We start from the raw sequence: 13,242 nt of genomic DNA on the forward strand, positions 1-13,242 counted from the left end.
GTTTCTTTCTGGACCAAACCAAGAAAATGTTAAGTATTTTGGTCCAGCTCCGCAAAAGGATCTGGACCATTTAAACTACTGTGGCACAAAACAATACAAGTGTGGTTCTATTTATGCAGGTCTGTTTGTAAATGCCTTAAAGGCATTGGAACATTCTTTCAATCAGCAAACAACTTTGCATAATAATCGATTGTTTTTACTGGGGCCAGGAGTTAAGTAAGATCAGAAGTCCGACAAATGCGGACTCTCTTGGATTATATTGCAAGGGGCATTAAATCTTTCTTCACTCATACAGCTGAGATGGTTTGTCCCCTGTACACAAAGCTTGCTCACAGGTTAGCATCTTAATAATCTGGACTGGAACACCATTTGGCATTCTTCCCAAGGCCATAAAATACAGATGTGCAAGCCAATCAACTCTGACTTCACAGTTTAAAGGCTCAGCTTCTATTTTTAAAGCAGGAACAGTTTTGTGTGGCCAGTAACTTGCTACAAAACTCTCCTTTCTACTCGCAGTGAGTCAGATCTTTGGCTGCTGTAAATCGGCATGACTTGGAAATGAATGGGGGGTACACCAACTTTACATCAGCTGCCCCTTCATATAGAATGGGTTCTCCATAGTTCTTCATTTTAAGGATTAGGATGACGAAGCCGCATAACAGTTTAGTGCTGATAGAAATGTTAGCGGTGGTTGCCATTATCTTTTCTCTTACTGCAGTTAGTACTTTTGCTGTATGGGCTTTGTATAGGAGAAACTCAGGCGCAAAGATCCTTTAACTTTGTACATATTTCTCCACATACATGGGCTGAACATGGGCTCAGCATGAGCTTGAGAAGAACTGTAATCTTGGTCCCAAATGCCCATTTTCATTTTGTGTTCTATCCCGCGCCTTTGGAAAGCAAACAACAGCTCTGTAACTTTCTGCCTTGAGAGGAGGGAATCAGCACATCAGCCAGGAGAAGTATGTGATCTACCTCTTTGAACTACCACATCTCATTCACAGCACCGTACTGCTAGCCCTGCCAACTTATAATGAGGTACGGAAGGAGTGCAGCCCAGATGGCATATAGCTTGAAGTTCCACTGTGTCATAGCACTCCCTATTGACTCAGATATTCAGTAACTTTCTCACTTCCTTAAAAGGGGTTTACTAGTCTACAAAGTTGTGCCTAGAGCTATGTACTCCTGGAGTGCTTCCCATTGGATGCCTGTTGGAATCTGTACATTCCTTCAGACACACTGTGTGACTCTGGCATTTCACTTTACTATGACAAACCGGCCTAGGCAAACAATTCTAACTAATCAGCAGGAGTGACCCAACTTTTCAACTTAAGCTATGGAAACAGACTGAGTAATAAATATCTAGGATGGATTACTCTCTGATGAAGTATTTATACAATTTAAATTAAGTTTCTTGTCCTTATTTACTGCTTTCAGAGTGGTGACATTTTTTAAATACACCTCTACCCCGATATAACGCAACCCAATATAATACGAATTCGGATATAACGCGGTAAAGCAGTGCTCCGGGGGGGAGGGGCGGGGGGGGGGCTGCGCACTCCGGTGGATCAAAGCAAGTTCGATATAACGCGGTTTCACCTATAACACAGTAAGATTTTTTGGCTCCTGAGGACAGCGTTATATCGAGGTAGAGGTGTATCTGACTTGTAGTTTTGCTGATGGCTGCATAACTCAGTATGAATAATCTAAGCCTTTCAAGAGTGATGGGAAAGCTTCATCTCTATGAACTATGGGCCAGATCCTGAGCTGACTTCAGTGGGGGTTCACTATTTGACACTGGCTGCGGATCTTTGCATTTGTCTTTTTGTGATATTGCTTTATTTTCAGTGGAAGTCTATGCATGCATCAAATGAAGGAGGTAGTTTGGGCTAGAATGTAGGATTAGATTTGTTGCTTTAATGCAGTGTTGAATAGACAGGGTTTAACAATAGGAACGCTTATACCCTGTGTTCATTAAACTAAATTCATTAATATTTTAATGAATGGACCTACTCCTGCTGCCCTGAATCCTTCGTGAATTTCAGATCTTGGCTTATGTGATGGCAGCAATTTCTCATTCAGTTTGGATTGTTTGGTACACGTTTAGATGCTGAATAAAATGTGTTCAACTTAAGAGTCTTTGTGGTGGCCTCTGGTGGAAAGTGTGTCACTATTTATAGTGGGAGCAGATTCAGAGCTTTTAAGGCCAGAAAGGACCATTATGATAATCTAGTTTGACCTTTTGTATAACACATTCCACACACTTTCACCCAGTCATTCTTGCATCAGGTCTACAACTTCTGGTTGAGCTACAGCATATCTCTTAGAAAGATATCCAATCTTGAGTGAAAGACTTCAAGTGATGGGGAATCCACCACAGTCCAAGGTAAATTGTTGCAAAGATTAATTATCTTCATTTAAAAAAAAACTCACCTGATTTCTAATATATTATGCGCTTAATTATATATTATAAGATACTTTGCAGTTCTACTTCATTACTAAGCATCCATATTAAAGCATCAATCACAAATAACTCTTGCATAGCAGTTCCAACACATTTCTTGCCATGGTAAGAACTTAAAATAGCATTGTAGTCATTGTTAATAAATGGCCCATTGACATTATAGATGGCATTGTAGAGTTGGAAAACTACTAGATAGATTGATTTCCTAGTATTTTCTTCTTGCATTGAACAAAGAAAAGATAATTTAGGGAAGCATTGTAGGACTAAGATATTTTCCAGGGACAAAAAAACCACAGCAAGTAGTATGCTGGTGAAAAAATATTTTCTTCTAGGCAGATGGTTACTATGAATAACCATGATGAAATTGTGATGAACAGTTCTCACTGCACATTGAATCGTGGTGTGGATGGAAACTGTTTTATGGGTTTCTTTTTCTACCAGCACTAAATGCTTCAGAGAAGCCAACATCATAAGGACATTAGGAAATGTGTCTGGAAATTCAAAGCCCCCTTGATTCAAAGACCCCTTTAATCTCTCTGTTTATTAGGAGAGATTAAAAAGACTGGACTTTTCATCTTAGAAAAGAGAGGACTAAGGATGGGGGGATATGATAAACATCTATAAAATAATGAATGTATAGAAAGTGAATAAGGAAGTGTTATTTACTCCTTCACATAACACAAGAACCAGGGACCACCCAATGAAATTAATAGAAAGCAGGTTTAAAACAAACAAAAGGAAGTACTTCTTCACACAACACATAGTCAACCTGTGGAACTCTTTGCCAGGGGATGTTGTGAAGGCCAAAACTATAATGGGGTTCAAAAAAGAATTAGATAAGTTCATGGAAGATAGGTCCATCAATGGCTATTAGACAAGATGATCAGGGATGCAACCTCATGCTCTGGATGTTCCTAACCTCTTACTGCCAGAAGCTGGGAGTGGACAATAGTGGATGGATCACTTGATGATTGCCTGTTCTGGTCATTCCCTCTGAAGCAGTTGGCCTTGGCCACTGTGGGAAGACAGGCTACTGGGCTAGATTGCCCATTGGTCTGACCAAGTATGACCACTCTTATATACAAGGGGTGGGAAAGGGACACATTATTCTTGGAGAAAACTCTCCCCATAAATATTGCCAGATCACCCCACTGTAAGTTGATTATAGCCATTACAGTATTCACTGTGTTCAGAAGCAGGTAGTAAGCATAAAAAGAGGTGTTTTTCATGATCCCTTCTAGACAGCTTGGAAAGGATGAGAGCAGTTTCCTTTACTCTCATACACCAAGGATGCTATTCCGGATCAGCCTGCAGGTGCCAGTGTAGCAAATTGCAAGGGTAACCCTCTCAGCTTCTTAAAAGGTCCCAGATCCCATCAACTCAGTTAGCAAGAGAGTGAGAGAGGGGAATATTTGAGACTAGGGAAGTATATGAAAGGAAAGCAGCACTGAGTGGGTTAAATCAGAGCACTGAATACTCTAATAGGATGATCAAGGACTGCAGTTTTCTTGATCGTTTGGACAAGCATTTAGCTGATTGACAGTCATTTTCTGCAACATCAGAAAATAATCTAATTTGACATGGCTGACTTCAATCCAAAAAGCAACCAGTCTAAGGCAGACATATTAGCTATAATAAATCTGAACATAATATGTAGCTACAAAACATTCCTTTTTGCTATGACAGGGAAATTAATATTTGGAAATGTGATTGTTCCACCTGCACACAGATTTCCTACCCGTTAGAGATGGTACTGCTGCTCCCATTTGCAGCAATAAGGCAGAGAGCTGGCCATGGTACTGAAACAAAGAGTACAAAGGTTACCTTGTTATGGCTATTTCTGTAGTGCAATAAATAAGCATGGTACTTTTTCTGACAAGAGAACAAAATATATATCTCAGTGCGATTACAAGATATATAATTGTACAGACAAGCATTAGCCATAGAAGGGAAAAAGAGGACAAGGGCTAAGATAATGCGGTTGATAAAAATGTTGATGCATGCACCTTGGAGGTGGTGTGTTACATTATTTTCCATACAAAAAATATATTTTATTGGACCAACTTCTGTTGGTGAAAGACACAAGCTTTTGATCTTACACCTGAAGAAGAGCTTGAAAGTTGTCTCTTTCATCAACAGAAGTTGGCCCAATAAAAGCTATTGCCTCACCCACCTAATATCTGGGACCGACACTGCTACAACACCTCTGCAAATTACTTTCCATCACATTCTCAAGTGTATGAACCCAAACACATGTTCTAAAAGCAAAATAATAGGTTTTGGAATCCTATGAGAGGAAGATATGTTTTAAAAAGAGACTTATAGATTTGTAGACTCCAAGGCCATAAGGGACCTTTGCGATCACCTAGGCTGACCTGCTGTATGAACTTCCCCAAAATAATTCCTAACTCATATATTTTAGGAAAACATTATTTAAAAAAAATTGTCAGTGAAGGAGAATCCACCATGACCCTTGGTAAATTGTTCCAATTGCTAATTACCCTCACTGTCATAAATTTATGCCTCATTTCCAGTTGGAATTTGTCTAATTCAGGGACATGCACAGGAATTTAAATTTGACCCCCTTTTGAAGGGGCACATTCTGTGCCCCCCCCCCCATTACTTGGGGTTTTCAGAACCCCCAACGGTGGTAACTTAACTATTTCACTCCAGGCAGTGTCAGGAATAAATCAACAGCAATTCAGCAATTCTGCCTGAGAGCAAAGATTAAGCGAAAGTAAGCATGCTCTTGTCTAACACTGCAGTTTATTAGATTTAAGCAGACACAAACATAAGCAATAGGTTTAGAACATCCCAGATATTTACCTAACATCTGGAATGGTATTGAATAATTAACAGCAGGTTCGCAGTGGTTAGTTGCTCATCCACCGGGGAGAAAAGGTTTCAGGAAAAACATCTCTCAAGATGGCTTCAGAGGACTGCTCCAAAGTACACTTTATTAGCTAATAATCTTTTATAACTAATGTCTACAAACCACATAGGTCATAATGACCCCTACTGGATCATCAGTTTTCTAACTTTCAATAAACTTTTAATATCAGAGGTGTCTAGATTCAAGGTTTTCCAACCACCAAGGTTTTCAGTCTCAGTTGTTTACTTGTCTGTCCCCTCCTCCCATTCAGATTAGCAGAAACTGTAGCTAATTTTGACCTTGATTCTGAATGCCTGTCTTCGAATTAATCCTTAATTATGTGGTGTTCTATTTCATTAATTCAAAGTGGCTGAATACACATGATATGGTTGCAATTAGCTTGATCACATTCTGGGATATACACACCCCTCAAATCCAGGGCAACACTCCTGCCCCAGGAGGAACTTACTCTCCCCCTCCCCCCGGCAGGAGCTCACTCTTCCCTCCCCCACAGTCCTGGGGCCAGAGGAATTCCGTGCCCTCAACGATTATTGGGGGTGGAGTGCCCCTTCTTGTCCCTCCTTGTGCACACCCCTGGTCTGGATCATGTTATACCTTTCTCTGCCAGCTTGAAGAGACCATTATCATATATTTGTTCTCCATGTAGCTACCTATAGACCAGGGGTAGGCAACCAATGGCATGCGTGCCGAAGGCGGCACACGAGCTGATTTTCAGTGGCACTCATGCTGCCCGGGTCCTGGCCACCAGTCCAGGGGGCTCTGCATTTTAATTTAATTTTAAATGAAGTTTCTTAAATATTTTAAAAACCTTATTTACTTTACATACAACAATAGTTTAGTTCTATATTATAGACTTATAGAAAGAGACCTTCTAAAAACATTAAAATGTATTACTGGCATGTGAAACCTTAAATTAGAGTGAATAAATGAAGACTCAGCACACCACTTCTGAAAGGTTGCCGACCCCTGCTATAGACTGTAATCAAGTCACCCCTTAACTTCTCTTTGTGAAGCTAAATAGATTGAGCTCTTTGAGTCTATCACTATAAGGCAAGTTTTCTAGTCCTTTAATCCTTCTTGTGGCTCCGCTCTGAACCCTCTCCAATTTAGCAACATCCTTCTTGAATTATGGGCACCAGAACTGGGTATACTATTCCAGCAGTGGTCGCACCAGTGCCAAATATTGAGGTAAAAACTTCTCTACTGCTACTTGAGATTCTCCTGTATGCATCCCAGGACCACATTAGCCCTGTTAGCCACAGTATCACACTGGGAGCTCATGTTCAGCTGACTATCAACCATGACTATTGACTCTTTTTCAGAGTCACTGCTTCCCAGGATAGAGTCCCCTATCCTGTAAGTATGGCCTATATTCTTTGATCCTTGAAGGAGGAGAGGGTGAATCAGTTCAGGCAGCAAGTTCCAGGCATACAGACTACAGGGAAAAGGTGTGGCAACAAGAGTGGAAGAAAGAGACAAAGGGATAATTAGTTTATTATTTATTAGCACTCCAAGAATATGATGGACAGAAATCATAGAAAAACATGGTCCCTGCCTGAAGGATCTTATAATCTACATTTTAGATGTTACTCAAGGGAGGGATTCAACGTTGTTGTTGTTGTTTTTTGAAAGCGGGGGGGGGGGGGGGAGACATGGCCAGAATGACTGTCAAGAAAAATTATCATTTATATCTTGTATAGACTGGCAGGGGTAACATGAGCTTTGGGGAATCCAGAGAGGAGGCAGTTACAATAAGCAAGGTAGGAGATAAGAGTTCTACCTGCCTTTTCTGCCTTAAAAATGACTTTTCCAGATGATCATAAAGCGGAACTGATGGCCCTTGAAGAGAGTCCTAGCCACTCTTCCTCTCCTGCAAAGGCTTTCTCATGACTAAAGGAGTCAGAAATCCTGGGCTTTAGTCCTGATTCTACCAGGGACTCCCTGTACAATGTTATGGCCAAATTAACCCATAGACTGTAGGTCACTTTGCCCTCTGCCTTCCAACTTCCCACTCTGTAAAACGCAGATGGTACTCATTGAATTAATTCCCGGCTGTAAAGCAAGGTGAGGTCCTTGGTTGAAAGATGCCATGTAAGTGCCCAGTATTATTCTTTATAAATTAACGGGCACATTTATGTTTATTTATATTAGCCAGGTTACTTCAAAATCCTATTTTTTATTGCCAGAGGTCCCGCACATGTTTTTCTGCTGCAGGGCTTGCTGCAGGTAATTTAATAAGAAGGAAGCTAATTTTCCACAATCTGTTTTGATTCTAAAAAGCAGTGAGTTGAAGTGTCCTGGAATTAATTCCTGGCAGTTCAAGGCAGGCATAGAATTGCAACTGTCACATTCAAGCATGCAGATAATACATCATCTGCCATTTCAATTTGCCTATGGATAATTCAGACCCACCTTCTTTTAAAGAAATACACACTCTGATAAACATTCACCAGAACTTCTGATCTGAACCAGATGGACATCAGATATCAGTGGCATGCGATTGTGTATGCAAGGCATGCATTGCATGCCCCAGGACTTTCTGTGCCTGCAGGATGAATCCATATGGCCTCTGAACGTACATGGAGGATGCCATTTTGAAGAACAAGTAGAATAGGCTGCATTTCTTCACATTGCCCTACACACTTACTGCCAGTCTATCTTGGGTTTGTTTTTGTTTTTATAACGGCTGTCGTTTTAGTATCCAAGCGCAGTCACCATGGTATCTGTAGAATGATGAAATAGAACACGTGGAACAGAACATACTTAACAGAATACACAAGAAAGGTAGATAATCATTATAGACATCCATACTACATTTAAGATAATTACGTACAATGCTTCTGCTATATAATGGTGTTTCATCTGCATGTAATGTAGAAGAGGTAGCAGAGTAGGTGATAAAGATTTAGTCTCTGCACAATTCTGCAGTTCAGCCATGCGAGTGCTGTCGTTTTCCAATTGCACTGCCAAGTCTCAAGGTAATGTTTGGTTCTTTATGGAATTCCGCATTCATACAGCACTGGAATTCCTACAGGATACCTGAATCACTGAATGGCTTTTCAAGGGGGAATCAAGTATTCATGAGATACTCAACTCTCATACTGCAGCTCAGAGACACTCATTTTCTAATCATAGGATGGAGAGGGGAACCTCTTCTGCCCTAGCGAGCAGATATTTGACATTTCTATCATTGCCTGGGGATGTAACTTTTCACCTGCCCGAGGGAACTAGAGTGCTGTGTTTTGAATGCTGCTCCTTAAACATATTCCTGAGCTCATGGAGCTGCAACTCCAGTTATGAGCTAAGTGACTATTATCTTTCCGTCACCTGTATCTGCTGATAAAAGGCCAGATGTGCACCTGGTGTGAACTGGCAGTGCTCCATTGCAGATTTACACTAGCGGAGGAGTTGGCTCATGGACTGGAAGAATGAGTCCCCTCTTCAGCTGCTGAAAAGGGCTGACACCCCATTACTTGGGGCAGGAGGATGCTTGGGAAGGGGCAGAGCAGTACCAAGCGGTGTGTGACCACCAGTGCCACACAGCCTGCAGTGTCAGTGATGGAATCCACCCTCTCCCCAAGGGAACCTCTGAACTCCTAGAGCTGCCAATGGCCCTTGTGAAGTAGGCAGAGCAGTAGGATGCACCAGCCCTGAGAGGAAGTAGAGAACAGAGACACCAAGGTAGTTGAGCTGCAGCAGCTCTTCTGCCCACACTGCAGCTGTGACCCCCAGGTGGGGCTGATGCAGGGTGGGAGGGGAGAGCATCTGACAGCTCCTGCTAAGTAGCTGACCCATCTGCTTTAAAGCAACTGGTCATTGTGGGAGCAACACAAGAGGGGATGCTGCCCAGATACCCTTCCATGTAGAACTCCTCTTTTCTGCTCCCTCATGAATACCCAGGTGCCCCTCCTCCAGAATGGCTCTCTTTGCAAAGGTTGGGTGGGAAGAAGACAAAGCAGGAAAGCTTCACAGAGGAGGGCGAAGAAGCCTTGAAAGCCAGAATAGATATTGCTTCCTAGTTTATCCTTAAAAAATGGGGGACAACAGGAGAGAGAAAATGAGAAGGCAAGTGAGGGATAGTAACAACTGCACTAGGGGATGTGGTGGGGCTCCAGCAGCTAACCAGTGCAGTGGGACACGGCAGCCAGTAGAGGCTGCAGACCACTGAGCTATGGCCTCTTTTGCCTACATTCCTTTCTGTTTCCCCCTCCCCCCCATTAGCAATTCAGGTGAAGCTTGGTCTCTACTGGACACAGTGACTCAGTTTTGGAGTCCTGTGAGGTACTGGGCACATTTAGCTTCCACTAACTTTCACGGCAATTGAGGGGGGTTCAATAACCTTCAGAACTGGGCTCTAAGGCCTTTCTCCAGCAAAGCATTGAAACAGGTGCCTACCCCTAAGCCAGTGAGCAATCCCATTTGCTTCAGTGCGACTACCCACGTGAGTCAAGTTAAGAACCTGCTGCGCTGGATTGGTGCCTTACTTTGTAAAGTGGAGATGACTAGGGCCCTTGAGACAACACTGAGTTACTGTATTTGATGTAAAGGTTTATTTTGGTTGCTCTGTGTGTGTACTATTGACTCAGCTATGGTGAAACAGGAATGGAGAGAGGGGGCTTTGAGAAAAGGATTGAAAAGTAAGCTGCTTTCACGAGGACTAGGTAAGTAACATCATCCCTCCCTTTTCTTGCATCAGTGCATCGCAGAGATTCACAGCAACTATCCCTATGGCTTGAGGCCCAGTGCTGCATTGTTTCACTGGATGTTTCATAAGGTTATTGAGCACTTATTAAAAACACAGCCAGCCCCTCATTCACTGGGCTCCCACATTTCCACCAACCCATTATGTCCTGCCATTATTTCACCCCAGACTCATGTCATCTCTTTTCTGCTCCCTTGTCTCTTCCCTTCCTGCTGCCCCTTCCCATTACATTTCCTTATGCACTGCTCCCACCAGCTCCACCTCCTCCTCATTTCCTTCCCATCTCTGTTTTCCTTCCCTCATCCCATCTCTGCATCTTTCTTCCTCTCCTCTCCACCTTTGTCTCTGGTGACATCAACTGCAACTCCAGCTCTCCATCCCTGCCCTTACATCATCAGACCCCCTGCCCTTCCCTCACAGCTCACGCCCAACCTTCCCCCTGGCAGTGTGGTCCCTCGGGAACACCGCCTCAATCTCACAAAAGACCACAGATATTGATGACCGTTTAATCTCTTGCTCCCTCTGTTTCATAGTGGTTGCTTAGGCCTGGATCCCTCCCTCACAGCCAGGCTCTTCGCTGCTGCAATCGCCTACGTTTTCTTGCATGCAACCCACTGCAAATCCACTGCAAGCAGTCAGCACACAGAGGTTGCAGCTACTTTTCCAGCCCATTGAATAGCAGGTGCCAGAGAGTGGGGGAAGGGCAGGAGTGAAGGGGGTTAATGGGTAAAGGAGGCTCATCGGCTTTGAGTTCAGAAGGGGGATTTCACTCTTCCACCCCCCATCACCCTTACTCAGGCTTTATGATGTGGAGTAGATTTCAACCCTACTTATTTGGTGTGTGTACTGCCCTTTGGAGATGAAATGCATTTCTCTACATGTTCACTGTTACAGCAACAATGCACTAGAGACCTGATTCAATTCAATGACAGTCACTCCATTGCTATAAATAAGTTGGATAAGATTCGAGATGAACTATTTTATTTCTTCTCCACTGCTTGAAGGATTCTCCTATTATTAAAAGCTCAAAACCAGATCTCCATCCTCATCTTCCTTGACCTTTGACACCATGGAAAACATTCTTCTTGAAATCTTGTCCTCGTGGGGCTTTTTTTAGTCTTTTCTCTCCTTGGTCTCTTCCCATCTCTCTAATAGCTCCTTCAGAGGATCCTCTTCATCCCCTTCCTGCTTTCTCTGCTGGTGCCCCTCAAACTTGGGAGGAGCTCCCCGTAAACACCCACCAAGCTACCTCAGTCTCCTCCTTCAATACCCTGCTTAAACTCTCCTTTGCTATGATGCCTACAAAAAACTTGACAAGGGTTTGGCCACTGGTGTGCAGAGACCACAGCGTGTCATGCTGACCAGTACTGTCTCGTTGTTTCCTTGCACCCCCCCATCTGTTGTCTTATACTTAGATCATAAGATCACTGGGGGCAGGAGCTGTCTTTTTACAATGGGTTTCTGGTCCATGACATGGGACCCTACGTGCTACGGTCATACTACTATTAAGAAAAACTAATTGTTAAGGGGAGTGGTCTGGTCTAAGCCAATTCCAACGGGTCTTGCTCTTGGGCTTTTTTGGCTGAATTTGTATTTTCTAATGATGGTTATACATTAAGAATATTTTCTCTAGATGAATAAGTAATCATGTGATTGGTATTGCATGTAGCCAGCAGGAGAATGCACACGATCAGTCCTGGTATCTTTCTACAACACCTATTGTTAGAAAAACTCCTCCCTTATATTTTTCAAGTCTTGTATCAACCTTGGACCGTTGCAAAGGAAGGAAAATAATGACTTCTTCATGTTCTTAACCCATATGTTTTAGGGTTGTTTTCTACCTCTGTTTGAATAATTCATCTGATTTTTAGCTGCACTGAGTGGCTAAGACAGTCAAACTGAACATAAACATTCTGTATTGTTCTCACCATAGCCCAGCGGTTTCATTAGCACAAAATTCCAGCTAATATTTGGCCAAAATCCAATTTAAACTAAAAATATCAAGACATTTAGGCAGATGTAAACCTGTGAAAACTGGGACAGTTCTGTGCAGCAGCATTAAACCATAGCTTGGGACAAGCAGTCAATAAAGAGTTTTCCAAAAGGGCCAGGAGAAGTCTTATTTCATCTGGTACAGAGCCAACTGAGGGCCAGGGGTTTGGGGGGACAGCATTACCTCTCCCTGAAAAAAAGAATGATTTCTGATAAAATTGCCTCCCACAGTCTGATCCACAATACCCAGATCAGAGTGGCAGATAGATGTGGACGCAAGTTGGTATTTACTCCTCAGCTCACACCTAGAGATTCACAGCCTGCTGGGACAGCCACCTGCACGTCAGCATGACAGCAGCGTTGTCATCCTTAGAGAGGTACACCAATAAAGCCAAAAGATCAAAACAAAATTACATTTTGAAGCAAGTGCACAGACAGAAACGATGTTAAATATGCCCACCTTGGGCCAGAATGGAGAACAACTGACAGTGCCTCATAAAATCCATTGCCCATTGTATAATCAAATAAGAGGGCGTGGGGGAAGGGAAAGGGGAAATCACGATTTTGGTGAGCTCTCAACAGTGACGCAAGATCTAGATTCGCCAATCCCAGATCACAGCCACCCAATTCACCACAGTTTATACACACACTCCGTACTCCAAACACTGCAGCAATCCCAATTTACAATGTGCTGAAAATTCCTCACTGGCAGGGCATTGTTCTGGCCAGCATTTCCACTCCACCATCTCCCCTGCAAGGTCTCGTGGGGCAGATGGCACAGCATCTCCCATGTACACCAATCACAGGGGCTCTTTAAATCAGCTGAATGCTCAAACCTATGGTAGAACAACATCCTCCACCTACCTACCTCCACCCTGGGTAACTCTCCAATGCAGCTCTGGTGCAGGAAGAAGCCAAGGGATAGCATGTTCCAAGAGCTAAGGCTCCTTCTGGAGACAAGTATATTTTATTTATGTATACATAAAAATAGCCTGGTGCCAGCAAATGAGTAAAAACTGCATTCCCTTGGAAAAGAAAAGCAATCACAGAAAAGTGAAAATAACTCCTCTGAGCTAGTGGACAAAATAGTAACAACTTACTAAAACCCGAAGAAAGCTAGAACTCCAAATGAAAGGCTGATACCTAACAGCAATACCTCCCACTCACACGTATCATCTATGTAGAGCTAGA

This window comes from Chrysemys picta, chromosome 1 (assembly GCF_011386835.1).
Source record: "Chrysemys picta bellii isolate R12L10 chromosome 1, ASM1138683v2, whole genome shotgun sequence".
NCBI classification, from domain to species: domain Eukaryota; kingdom Metazoa; phylum Chordata; order Testudines; family Emydidae; genus Chrysemys; species Chrysemys picta.